General features: G+C 42.6%; 1 long non-coding RNA gene across 1 annotated transcript; it reads right to left on the bottom strand.

The window, feature by feature from the left end:
* Positions 1-4,037: 4,037 nt before the first annotated feature.
* LOC108524829 (uncharacterized) lies at positions 4,038-7,578 on the bottom strand. Its single transcript, XR_001884137.1, has 2 exons — positions 6,688-7,578; positions 4,038-4,085 (listed from the first exon to the last, which is right to left on the bottom strand). It is a non-coding gene; the product is annotated as an uncharacterized LOC108524829 (long non-coding RNA).
* Positions 7,579-7,803: the final 225 nt, after the last annotated feature.

Below are 7,803 nucleotides of genomic sequence, written 5' to 3'. Positions count from 1 at the left end.
TNNTTTTTTTTTTTTTTCCCCCACCCCGCCCCCAGCACCAGTACTTTCAGTAATTTTATTTAGTCACTTTACAATTCGAACCAACCCTATGAGTGCACATAAGCTGCCCTGAGGCCCGCCCATCAGTTTCACTGAATTTCCCATCTATGAACAGATTTTATTTATACTTTTTTCTTCTCCTATAGAAAATGCCAGAAAGTAAGCAGCAAGACAGAACAAGAAGCAAAATAGTGTGACTACAGACTTTAAAGCAGATTTCAAAATCTGCAAGATAAAAAGACAGTGAAACTATCACTAAAGGCTCTGAACACACAAGAATTTTATCACTTCTTTCATTCCTTTTTTCCCCCACTAAACTTGTGAAGTTTTATACCCAATGAATGAACAGATATAGTAGCGCTATAGTCAAATTATAATTTTGTTTAAAAAAGTTAATTTTTATAGCTGCGCATGGCGGCACATGCCTGTAATCCCAGCTAACTGAGAGGGTGAGGCAGGAGAATCGCTTGAACCTGGGAGGCAGAGGTTGCAGTGAGTCAAGATAGCACCATTGCACTCTAGCTTGGGCAACAAGAGTGAAACTCAGTCTCAAACAAAAAAAAAAAAAAGTTGATTTTTATAGTCTAATAAATTGCTAAGTGGCCAGGATAAACATTCTGTGCCAGAAAATACATGGATCACTACTTTTCCTAGCAACAGCATGAAATGCTAGTTATCTACACCAAAAAGGAGACTGAAGAGTAATTCAAAAAGTTTCTAAGTGACCCAATGTTTTCAACAGCATGTGCATATTGTGAAGACTTGAGAGCCATGGTTTTTAAAAACAAGACACTGAACTGCTATCTTACACAACTGGTGCACATGTTTGTTAAACTGCTGTAAGAGATGGTGTTTTTTTAATCCATAGTTTTGGTTAAATATTTTAGGTAAACTCTAGATTGAAAAGCCCCACTTCAGAGCACATTTCATTCAAACGTACCTCATATGAAACAAGAAATAACTCTAAGATTGAAAAGTAAGAATTCTGAAATTATTAGCTTAAAAATAACAAAACAGTCTACTATTTACTTTTTCTCTTACCTAGTTCTTTGAATAAAGGAAGAATACAGTTAGCTTGGCAGTACTAATTTTCAAACAACATAGAATTCAAGCAAGTTGAGGTCTTAAAATTCCTTATGCGTCTAAAACTGAGATGTAGTCTACTGGTCAAATGTGAGTCTCAACAGATCTTTCTCACATAACCACAAAGATGTAACAGAATTTTAGGTCTAGGCTATCAATATCCTCAATGGGCACATTTAGAGGATTGTTACAACTGAAGACCCACTATCCTTTTGAATACATCATTTTGAGTGTGCCTATTTCTCCTTTCTTTTTTCACCCCTTTTGTTATATCGCTCTTCCAATGTAAAAGGAAATAAAGTTAAATCCAATCTAGATATCCAAAGGATTGGAAAACATGAAAGAATTTTCTAATGAAAGCAGATTCCTAAGTTTGATAAAGTGCCAATTTCTTATTACAACATAAGCATTTTAAGAGACAGATTTTTGTTTTTAAACCTGACCTAATTTTTTAATAGGTCAGTACTAAATACATTCCGTAACATATAATACAGTACTAAGATACAGTTCAAAATGTTCTTTTTTAGCAACACTATTTTCTGTATTTAGAAAAATGTCTTCTATTTCAAAGAGCATTTCATATATCTTTTACTGCTTTTCTCTACACCTCCAAGGGGCTTGCCTAGATCAGTGCTGTTCAACAGAATTATATGTAAGCATAAAGGGGAGCTACCTACATAAACTTTTCTAGCAGCCACACTAAAAACTAGTAAGAGATTGGATTAATTTCAATTAACTTACGGCAATATATTTTAAAAACTATCACTTCAATAAGTAGTCAATAAAAAAAATTGATGAGATACCATACTTTACTTTTCAATATGATTAAAAAGTAAAAAATCTCATGTGTATTTTATACTTCACATTTTGATTCAGACGAGCCACATTTCAAATGCTCAATACAGTACATAGCTACTGTATTTTTTAAACAGCACAGGTCAGGACAAAAATTTCTCCCAGTCCTGAAAACTGGCTAGCGTATGTAGAAAGCTGAAACTGGATCCCTTCCTTACACCTCATACAAAAATCAATTCAAGATGGATTAAAGACTTAAATGTTAGACCTAAAACCATAAAAACCCTAGAAGAAAACCTAGGCAATACCATTCAGGCCACAGGCATGGGCGAGGACTTCATGACTAAAACACCAAAAGCAACAGCAACAAAAGCCAAAATTGACAAATGGGATCTAAGTAAACTAAAGAGCTTCTGCACAGCAAAAGTTTAAAACTATCATCAGAGTGAACAGGCAACCTACAGAATGGGAGAAAATGTTTGTAATCTACCCATCTGACAAAGGGCTAACATCCAGAATCCACAGAGAACTTAAACAAATTTACAAGAAAAAAATCAAACTACTCCATCAAAAAGTGGGCAAAGGATATAAACAGACACTCTCAAAAGACATTTATGCAGCCAACAGACACATGAAAAAATGCTTATCATCAGCTGGCATCAGAGAAATGCAAGTCAAAACCACAATGGAGAAAAATTCACACCAGTTAGAATGGTGATTCATTCTAAACAAGTCAGGAAACAACAGGTGCTGAGAGGATGTGGAGAAACAGGAATGCTTTTACACTGTGGTGTAAGCTGAAACTAGTTCACTACCGTCGGAAGAGCAGTGGCAATTCCTCAGATCTAGAACTAGAAATACCGATTCGCCACCGCCCCATAATTACTCGGCGAATCACGAACGGACTATCAATTCTACTGCTATAAAGACACATGCATACTTACGTTTATTGTGGCACTATTCACAATAGCAAAGACTTGGAACCAACCCAAATGTCCAACAATGATAGACTGGATTAAGAAAATGTGGCACATCTACACCAAGGAATACTATGCAGCCATAAAAAAGGATGAGTTCATGTCCTTTGTAGGGACATGGATGAAGCTGGAAACCATCACGCTGAGCAAACTATCAAAAGGACAGAAAACCAAACACTGCATGTTCTCACTTATAGGTGGGAATTGAACAATGAGAACACATGGACACAGGGTGGGGAACATCACACACTGGGCCTGTCGTGGGTGGGGGGAGGGGGGAGGGATAGCATTAGGAGATATACCTAGTGTAAATGACGAGTTAACGGGTGCAGCACACCAACATGGCACATGTATACATATGTAACAAACCTGCACGTTGTGTACATGTACCCTAGAATTTAAAGTAAAATAAAAAAAAAAATTTTTTCCCAGTCCTACCTTAATTACTAAGTAACCTGAAAAGGCTTTTAAACACGTAACTTCTTAGAAATTCCTTCTACAAAAGGAATCTCTTAAATGAGTGTCATGAGAAAATTCACACGAACTTAAAATGTCGTTTATAATTTCTAAAAATTAGATAAATGAAAGGCAGCAAAAAGTTACTAAAAGTTAAGGTTGGCAGGCTGGGTGGTGACTCACACCTGTAATCCCAGCACTTTGGGAGGCTGAGGCAGACGGACCACGAGCTCAGGAGTTCCAGACCAGTCTCACCAACATGGTGAAACCCCATCTCCACGAAAAATACAAAAATTAGCTGGGCGTGGTGGCACGTGCCTGTAATCTCAGCTACTCAGGAGGCTGAGGCAGGAGAATCGCTTGAACCCAGGGGGCGGAGGTTGCAGTGGGCCGAGATAGCGCCACTGCACTCTAGCCTGGGCGACAAGAGCGAGACTTCATCTCAAAAAAAAAAAAAAAAAGTGAAGGTTGGTAGATTAGAAAGTTAAAGTCGATCTTAATAAAACAAGAGAAAGGGAACAGAAGGAAAGAGTATCATCATCTGAAGGTTCATAATTACATTTTAAAACTCAAAATACGTAAGCTTAAGCACACTTTATCACCCTCTTCTATGTCTCCTGAGATTTTCCTTTTAAAACTCCCCTTAAAAGTGATCCGAATTCTTTCAAGGAACATACCTGATTTTTGGCTGCAACTCCAATTGTTCTATTTTTTGATCCAAATGATATGACTGACCTAGAAAAAAATATATTTCAAAAATGTTAAAAGCATAAATGTTGATATTTTGAACTGACGAGAGAAAATTCTAATATAAATGTCCTACCCATGAGGGGGTAGGGAACAAGCATAGCACAATTTTAAGGTCTATAGCTTTCATTAGATACTCAAAGGGGGCTTCCACTTAACTGCTGCTCTGAGAATCCAACCTAGGTGGCAGTTCTACCACCCCAAAAACGTCTGCTCATGGCTCAGGAATCCTCCAGGTCAGGTTCCCAGTTATTATGAACCGAACATTAACTTTGAAAATGTTTTAAATACATAAAGGGTATTATTAACTTGACCCTACACACATGACTAACAAAAAATAGGATGTGACTCTACCTTTCAGTCACCAACTCTGTACAAATCTAAATGTCATTGTCATACCGACTTTTGTTCTGATATACCAGCTGCTCCTTTAGGAATCAAAAGTTTTTATGCAAACGCAAACAAATGAACCCAAGTTACACCTCTGAAGCTTAAAGAGCACAAAGAGGTTCCCATTTGGGAGATTCTACCGGAGAAAGAAAAAAATGATGCACAACAAGTACCACCGCAAAACAATATAAACGTCCAGGAAAAGGAGTAACTAATCAGTTACATCAAATCTGCTTTGAAGAGATGGAAAGTGACTTGTAACCGTGAGACAACCTTCTCAGCCACCATGGAAATGCAACCGCACAGTAACCAGAGCAGAGACAAGCTCAAAAGTCTTGTGAGGAGACAGTAAGTGAATTAGGTTTTCGATTACAGTAGTTATCTAATTCTGGATTACTAATTCAAATATAATCTAATTTTGGGTGAGTTACTCCTACCTGCTTAGGTAGGAGTAACGGTAAATGAGATGAGCAAAATGGGAAAATACTGACGGCATTAAGTAGCACCTTACAGTTTAAATTTGCTGTAATAGAAACATCCTCGAACTACATTATCTGAGCAAGTGTTAAAAAGGACAGCATCCTAAATGCCAGAGAAGTGTCCAAGCAGAAGCTAGACAAGAAACCGTCCAAAATCAAGAACATCATTGTAAGTTCAGAATAACTATAGACGTGCAGAATGGATCTACTCATTTTCCTAGGGGAGAATCAAATTAATTGTACTAAATAGCAATTAGTAGCTGATGCAATAGTGTCAACCATAGTTACAGTTTAACAAACATATTAAGGGCAACTCCAGCCCTCAGTTCACATTTTTCAGGACCATACTTTTTGTCTTTGGTTTCACACAGTAGTCACTGTATAGCACAATTTTTTTTTTCCTACTCTCCTCTGAAAAGCTTTTTCTTTTATTGGATCAACCAGAACAAAGTATAAACTGCACCTAAGCATGAAAGCCTGAAATACTCTTTTCTTTCTTACCAAACTCCAATTGAAAAACCTTAACACAACCAAAAAACAAACTTATATCTGCAGCGGTAGACGTGCAGGTTGCTCAAAACAGTCTTCCTAACGTTACTAACATTGCCAAATATTTTTGCCTCAGATTTTCCACTCAACTTTCATAAACGTTCTCAGCACCCAAATAATTGTATTAGCCCAGTCATTCTGCCTTTGGATTCAATGTTTTCACTTTGCACTTTTCATTCTGGGCTTGGGACATTTGAAAAAAATTACTAGTTACAGTAATTGCCTTGAGATGGAAGCATTTGTTTTCATCAGTGCACATGCAGATATGTTTGTATATATTCTTGTACCAAAATATCCCTTCACGAAACTTGCTTTTTAAAATGTTGCCCTTTGCCCACCCTAGGCTCCTACAGAATATTTAGTTCAGTGACGACATCCATTCTCTTGTGGCGTTCTAGCCCAGAAGTATGCAATTTTTATTCTTTTACATAAACTGTGCAAAATTAATTTTAAAAATATGGTTTACAATTCCTCATGAAAGGCAAAGAGCAAAAACGAGGACGTTTACATACAATGTAAACAATGATCCCGGGCATTAAGGCCAACAATGTTAGCAACGGAGAGACTGGGTAAAAAGTGGTGGGCTAATCTTTCAGAGGACTGCTTCCATGGTCGCTAACAACAGTTCGCCTGCTCACTGGACAAGCAGCGACACAAGCTCTGGAAGCTTCCAATTCATTTCGAGATTCACAATGCGGAAGAAAAAGCCCGGCTCCGCGGTGCGCAAAGATATGCGCGGAGGGAGGAGGACAAGCTGGAGGCGGCTCAGCCAGCTCAGAGAGGCCGGGTGGGGCTATGGGGGCGGCCGCGAAAGGCGCAGGCTGCAGCCTGCCAAGACAAGGGAGTGAAGTCGCGGGCTTTGCCGCAGCCCGACCCCCAGGAGATTTTGAAATCCCCCAGTAGGAAGCCCGCACAAAGTGACGACCCGGTGTCTCGACTCTGGGACTCCCTCTCGCCCTCGTGAATCCCTGAGACAATCCCTTCTCCAATTCGTGGTGGCAAGCCCCGCATCCCTCCTCTGGCCGGGTCGCTGGTCCGTAGTTCCACGGAGGGATGCGCCGCTGCCCAAACGCCTCCGTTTGCCGCGGTGATCGGTGTAGCCAACCAGCTTGGGGTCCCCACACTAAGGGCCCAGAACCTCCTCCCATCCACCCTCGCAGGCTCCTACTTACGGGGTGCACCGATCACTGAACTCATTGGCGATGGTCTCGATGCCCCCGGCCCGGGCCACCGCGATGTAGCAGCTCTGCGAGCCCACGTCCAACCCCACCACCGACATGGCCGGCTCGCGGTCCGCCTCCGCCTCGGGTCTGGGTCTGCGTCCTCCGGCCGCCTGCCTGCTCCTCCTGCCGCCGCTTTCTGCCCGGCCGCGTTCGGCTCCGGCCCGCGGGGTCTGGCCGCTCCTCTGACACTCAGAAGGACACACAGACAGCCAGCCTGTCAGGCAGGCGCCTCCTACTCCCGATGACAGCGGCGGCTGGCAGACGAGAAACCCCGGGAGAAAGCCGGGCTCAAGTCTCCGCGGGTCGCTCCGCACCTCCGGTTGCCTGCCTCACTCTGCCGCAGCTCGCACACCGTCGCCGGGGCTGAACTACCGACCCAAAAGGGGAGGTCCCACTTCCTCAGCCTTATGTATCGCACTGATCAGAACTTTCCAGAATCTGCGGCATTTACTCACCGGCGCCTCCACCGGCCCCTCCACGTGCCACTTCCGCTTCCTTCTTCTCGAGCCTTCTGGAAAGATTCTACCCAATGGGCGGCCGGTCCCCCGAGAACAGCCGCCGTTGCCATGGCAGCGACAGGGCCGCTCCCGTGCCATTGGCTCAAGCCTGCCTCCGCCCACTCCCGCCCTAGCCGGAGGCATTTTGCTGCCCTAATAAAACAGGCAACGAAGAATGACTCCAAAACTCGGAATAATCACAGTTTGCTACTGGGAGGTGGTACCCGACCCTTAACTCTAAAGGGAAGCTGAACGGGCAGAGAGAGACCCCAGACACCAGGATGGTGGGGAGGCCGGCCAGCTGTCCGGAGAGCATGTTGGGAATCGTAGTCCGGCCGGGAGAAGTGTACGCCTTGCATTCTGGGATGTGTAGTCCTTGCCGCAGTGCTTGCTGGGACCCGGCTTTGTCTTCTGGGACTCGCGGGAGAGGCTGGGCTGGGTTCTGTCTGGCGCCTTTGCGCGGGTTCCCTGGCAATAAGCGTCATTTTGTTCGTTTGTTTTGTATTCACTTCTATTATTGTCTGGATTACCCGGACAACTGGTGCGTTACGACTTAGGAGAAGGAACA

Source organism: Rhinopithecus bieti, unplaced genomic scaffold (genome assembly GCF_001698545.2).
Source record: "Rhinopithecus bieti isolate Rb0 unplaced genomic scaffold, ASM169854v2 scaffold_81659, whole genome shotgun sequence".
Lineage (NCBI taxonomy): Eukaryota > Metazoa > Chordata > Mammalia > Primates > Cercopithecidae > Rhinopithecus > Rhinopithecus bieti.
Note: the sequence above shows the minus strand (reverse complement) of the source record. Positions and strands in the feature narration are given on the sequence as shown.